The sequence below is a fragment of the Lissotriton vulgaris genome, chromosome 6 (genome assembly GCF_964263255.1).
Source record: "Lissotriton vulgaris chromosome 6, aLisVul1.2, whole genome shotgun sequence".
In the NCBI taxonomy this organism is placed as follows: Eukaryota; Metazoa; Chordata; class Amphibia; order Caudata; family Salamandridae; genus Lissotriton; species Lissotriton vulgaris.
The window spans coordinates 1395937348-1395943558 of NC_141694.1; positions in this window are offsets into that span (position 1 = coordinate 1395937348).

Consider the following 6211-nt stretch of genomic DNA (forward strand, 5'->3'; position numbering starts at 1 on the left):
GTTTTACTGAGGCAGTTGGAGGATAGTTTCTACAAAAAATACGTTTTAAGCCCCTTAGAGCGGCATGGAATGTATGGCATAAAGTCTGCAAGCTGTTCAAAAATCCTAGACACTCCGCATTGGACACTGTGGCCCATTACACGCTGCTACAGTGTCTAAAAACAGGAGGAGTGGTGGACAAAGCATGGGAATGGCTTGAGTCCTTTCTGTCAGATCGCAGTTTCCAAGTGGCACAGGGACCCTTCCGGTCCAAAGACATCAGCCTGAAACAGGGGGTTCCACAAGGGTCCAGTCTTAGCCCAACCCTTTTTAATTTGTATATGGCACCAGTAGCAGAGATCACGGAAAAATTTGGGGTAGAAGTCGTGTCCTATACAGACGACACAAAACTGATGGTGGCTTTGACACAGCCAAAGGAGCAGGTCGCTATTCATTTCAGTTCGTGTCTGCAGGAACTAGCGCTTGAATGGCAAACAACTGCCTCAAACTGAATGGAAATAAGGCAGAGGTATTGATTGTGGGGAACACTCCCTCAGTGTTGACCTCGGCATGGTGGCCTCCAGCGCTGGGCCCTCTACCCATTCCCAGTGATCAAGTGAGGAACCTAGGGGTGTGGCTTGATAACAAGATCTCGTTCGAGCACCACACCAAACAGGTGACAGGCACCTGCTTTGGCATTCTGAGGGTCCTCAGGAAGACATTGGACTTACTGCCATTGACAGCCGGAAAGACCATGGTCCATGCATTAATAACATTGAGGCTTGACTATGGGAATATCCTCTATTTAGGAGCCAGTGCTAAGTGCACTCAGAGGTTGCAGCGCATACAAAATTTGGCGGCCCGCCTGGTCTTGATGCTGCCCAAGAGAGCTTCTTCAAAGAGAGCACTGAAAACATTGCATTGGCTTCCTATCAGAACACGTGGCATTCAAAGCCCTCTGTGTTGGCCATCGAATCTTACAGGGGAAAGGACCCACATACCTTCATAAACTGCTAACACCGTACCACCCGACCCATCAATTGAGATCAAGCGGGACGGGGTAGGTTCAGGTTCCGAAACTTAGCAAAGTGAGAATGTGAGGGCATTCATTTCGTGTTCTGGCAGCTCAACAGTGGAACAGACTCCCTCTGAGGCTCCGGCTAGAGAAGTCATAGCTGGCATTCGGCAAAGAGCTGAAAACTCACTTGTTTCCTAAAGATTACGGCGGGGCTAGGCTCTGGCCGGGTGGGTAGAAATAGCAGTTGAGTGGTTCTGGTTTTTGGCCGTCCTACAGCACGGGGACACACTAGTACAGTGTAGCCAGGCACTTTACAAATGCAATTATTATTATTATTAGACAGCAGAGATACCTACCTCTGTGGCGCTCACCGTTTTTTCCGGTCCCTCTTTATGATGGAATTGGGAAACATTGGGAGCAGGCCGGTGTTAGCAAAATAGGGGATGTCATTGGCAGGAATGGTATGATTTCTTTTGTAGAGCTACAGGCGCTGTACCAAATAGATCCTAGGTCTTATTTCAAGTATGACCAAATTAAGGAAACCATTAGATCATGTATATCAAATATTACCTCTACAGATAAGATCCCCTTGCTAGAAACCATCCTTTATAAAAGTCCTTCGATTAAGGATATATACAGTTTCTTTACAAAAGCTGCTCCGGACGATCTAGCAAAAACTGAATCTACTTGGGCACTCAAATTAGATACCCAGGATGTGGACTCTTGTAAGTCACTGGCTCTCTCAAAGAAAGTATTTCTCTCTGCCAATTTGAGGGTGCAACATTATAAAACTGTCTTCAATTTGTATTTTACCCCAGCAAAATTGTTTGGATGGGGGAAAAGGGAAAATGATCACTGCCCGATATGTGGGCAAGGCCCTGCAGATTTGGTACATATGTTTTTTCATTGGTGTAAGCTGGACCCCTTAATAAAAGGGATCAAAACTTTCCTGCATAAAGTGTTAAGGCAAGATGTGTCTATCTCACCAACTATGATGCTATTAGGCTTTGATGAGAAAGCACAACTAGATTTATCACAGGTAAATGTAAATGTATTGGCATTTATATAGCCCACTACTTACCGGTAGGGTCCCAAGGCGCTTCGACCGCTGCGAAACCCTTCCTGGCTTCCCTGAGAGATGGTCCCTTAATGGGTATCTCCAGGGTGAGACCAGGCATCCCCGGTGGTCTGGTGGGGCCGTTAGTGAAGATGATGCAAGCTAATGCCCAGAGTTGCCGAGTGTGATCGCTGATCAGAGTGGGCACCGAGGCGAGAGAATCATCGAGTCCGCTGACCCTGGTCCAGAAACCTGCCGCGCCGGGAATCGAACCCTGGTCCCGGGACGTCCTCTGCTCTCGGGTCTGCCACCTCTAACCAGTGAGCCACACTACTTCACTGTTATTACTGTTTCACTTCAATGGCAGTAGCCCGACTGCTGATGGCATCAAAGTGGAAGGATGCTGACTCTCCTGCGCATCAAGTTTGCTTTGCCCGGATACTTCATGTATGTAATTTGGAGATGGCACTATATGGAAGCAAGGGGCGGAGAGCAGGAAAATGGGGCAGAAAAATCTGGGGTCCTTTGATTGAGTAGTTCTGATGTAGAACCTTCCCTGTTTTCTCTTTCCTCTCTCTTTTTTTGTACCTTCCATAACGCAACATGAAATGCCTAACTAGTGCTTTGTTGGCTCCTATTCCCTCTTCCTCCTTTCTTTTTTTATTTTTTTCTCTCTTAAAGTATGATTGTCTTCTTTTTTTTGCCTTACCCATTAGAAGAACGATGTGTTATATTGAACATACTGCTATTTATAGTGTGTATATTTGTGATTTTGCAGCCACTGTCTTTTCAGAGATATATATATATAATAAAAATATATTAGAAAAGTATTAGTTATTATATGTTTTATAGATTTAAAAATATGTGTTAAAAAGTTTGTTTCCTTTTTTGTTAATTAGGTTTTAGGAGTGGGATGTTGGGTTTACAGGGGATAAAGGTGGGGAGTAATTTAAAAATGTAGGTTTAAAATGTAAAATTATTTATAATTTTGTTTTGTTTTCGGAGCGTGATGTTGGGTTTATATGGGATAAGGCTGGGGAGTAATTTAAAAATGTAGGAATAAAATTTACATTTTCTTTAAAGATTTTAAATATTATGAGTGGTATTTAGGGGTTATAGGGAAAAAATGTGGGGATTCATTTATTTTTTTAATTAAAAAATATTTAAAATATTTATTTGTAGGATGCTGTATTTATAGGGTATACTTATGTGTATTATTTTTAAAATGTAAATTAAAAGTTATTTTTTTTTAAATCTGCAAAGTTGTTGTAGTGGGTTGTTTATAGTGAATTAGGGTGGGGAGTAATTTGGAAATTTTATTTGTAAATTGGTGAATTATTTTAGTATTATTTTTGAGAATTTAGTAGTGTGACTTTTTTATAGGGAAAACGTGTAGTCAGTAGTATTTTAATGTTGTTCATAATTTTTTTTTAAATTGAAATTTAAAATTTAAAAATGTTTTTTAAATTTTGAAATGTAAATGGCAATAAAAACATGAAAGTATTTATTTTTTAATATATTTTTTATATTGTTTGTAATTTATTTATAAGAATAAAATATTGTAGAACAATAATATAATTTTTTAAAATCACTTTGTAATATAAATATACATTTTATATATTTTTAAAATATATTTTCATGAAAAATTTGGAGTTCAAATAGTTATTTATAATTTTTATTATCCAGCATTTTTATAGAATTCTTCTAGTTTTGGTGTTGTAATTGTAATTTAATATGTTTTATTTTCCAGCACTTTCCCTGAGTGTATTTTCTTTTGGAGTTGGAATAGTAATTTTATTAGGTTTATTATCCAGCCCTTACCCTGTGTTTTGTTAGTTTTGGAATAGTAATTTAATTAGGTTTATTATCCAGCACTTTCCCTATGATGTGTTAGTTTTGGAGTTGGAAGAGTAAATCAATTAGGTTTATCATTCAGCACTTTCCCTGAGTTTATTTTGTTTTGGAGTTGGAATAGCAATTTAATTATGGTTATTCTTCAGCACTTTTCCTGTGTTTTGGAGTTGGAATAGTAATTGTGCTAGGTTTATTATCCAGCACTTTCACTGAGTTTTGTTAGTTTTGTAGTTGGAATAGTAATTTTATTAGGTTTATTATCCAGCACTTTCCCTGAGTTTATTTTGTTTTGGAATTGGAATAGTAATTTAATTAGGTTTATTATCCAACACTTTCCCTGTGTTTTGTTAGTTTTGGAATTGGAACAGTAATTTTATTCGGTTTATTATACACCACTTTCCCTGAGTTTATATTCTTTTAGAGTTGGAAGAGTAATTTTATTAGGTTTATTATCCAGCACTTTCCCTGAGTTTATTTTGTTTTGGAGTTGGAATAGTAATTTAAATATGATTATTATCCAGCACTTTCCCTGTGTTTTGTTAGTTTTGGAGTTGGAATAGTAATTTAATTAGGTTTATTATCCAGCACTTACCCTGAGTTTTGTTAGTTTTGGAGTTGGAATAGTAATTTTATTATGTTTATTATCCAGAAATTTGCCTGGCTGCCTGTGGCAGATTAACCACTATTATAATCAGGACCATAGTTGTAATTATTAATTTAAAAAAGAGTAGAATTGGGGCGTGGCTACGCAAGCAGAGATGGCGGTCGCAGCTTGCTAGAGCTCCCGCTGGCCCGCCATTAATCCGGCTATTAATCCTGGCCCCCGAGCCCGAAACCCACAACCAGAACGGGGCGATTATTGCCAGAGGTGCCAGGGACCCTCCGGTGAGCTCGGTGGAGATCCCGGGCTCCTGAACCGGTTGAGGCAGCGAGGCAAGAGGTGCGGCCTGGAGCACTGAGGAGCAGCCGGGGCCTCGATTTTGGCGCTCCCCGGCCGGGGAGCCGTGGAGTGAGTCGACTGGCCCAGCAGTGGCCACGGCGTCAGACTATCCTGGACGCCGAGGGACTGCTGGCGATTCTTCTCCCGGGGCCCGGAAGGACCTAGAGGAGGCGGTGGTGCAGCGGACTGACCGGAGCAGTTGGTGCGGCCTAGTGGCCCGGGTGCAGCCGGGACCTCGATTTTCGCGGCCCCGCGTCTACCGGGGGCCTGCGGACTCGGAGGGGGACGGACGTCCTGGCGATCCTGAACAACGGTGGACGGGCCGGGGCACGGCTGGCCTGCCGGGCGACTGGCGGTAACTGTGAGTAGTGGCCCTCCCCCACCCCCCCCAGGCCCGCGGACCGGAGGTGATACCGACGCGGAGGCGCGGAGACTGACATTGGGTCCACACACCTTCAGGGAGAATGACACTGGTCGTGGGAGGCCCTGCCTGTCGGCGGCTGGGGGGCAGATCTTGGAGGCAGATCTTGGGGTCCGCCCTGCTCTAAACCGGGAGTTGGACCATACCGGAGCCACCCTTCTGAGACCCTCCCGGAGGGCCAGAGACTGTGTGTTGGCCCCTTCGGATGGACTTAAACAAACACAGTTGGGGTCCCGCATAATATCATTTCTACGTGGCCCTTATAAAATCGACAGCCATGACCAGAGGAGGTGGAGGCCTCACCAAACAGGCAACGATCGATAAATTTACAGGGCCCAGTGGGGGCCCTGGACCGTCGGGGGGTGGACAACCTGGAGGGGGGCCGGACCATGCAGCCCTTATGGCGGCCATCACCCAGTCGAGGGACATGCTTGACGCCAAGATAGGGGCAGTAGGCGCAGACGTGACCCTGTTGCGCCAGGACTTGAGAAATGCCGTGGCACGGATTACAGAGGCCGAATCCAGGGTGTCAGTCATGGAGGAAGGCGTGAGTACCCTTAAAAAGAAAATGGCGGCAATGGAAACTGTGCAGCGGAACATAGCGCTCCGTGTGGAAGATGCTGAAGGGCGTGCACGCCGCAACAACCTCCGTTTCATTGGCTTTCCGGAACGATGTGAGAAGGGCAGCATGGAACAATTTCTCACGCAGTGGCTGGAGACGTGGATGCCCCCAGGGACTCTATCTGCCTGCTTCGTCATTGAACGCGCACACCGCGCCTTGACGCAGAGGCCACCCGAGGGAGAACGGCCTAGGGCGGTAATCGCTAAGCTTTTGAACTATCATGACCGGGACGCCATATTGAGGGAAGCTAGAACCAAGGAAGCCATCCTCTATGAAAATCGGAAGATAATGATCTTTCCGGACTACACTAAACTTGTGCA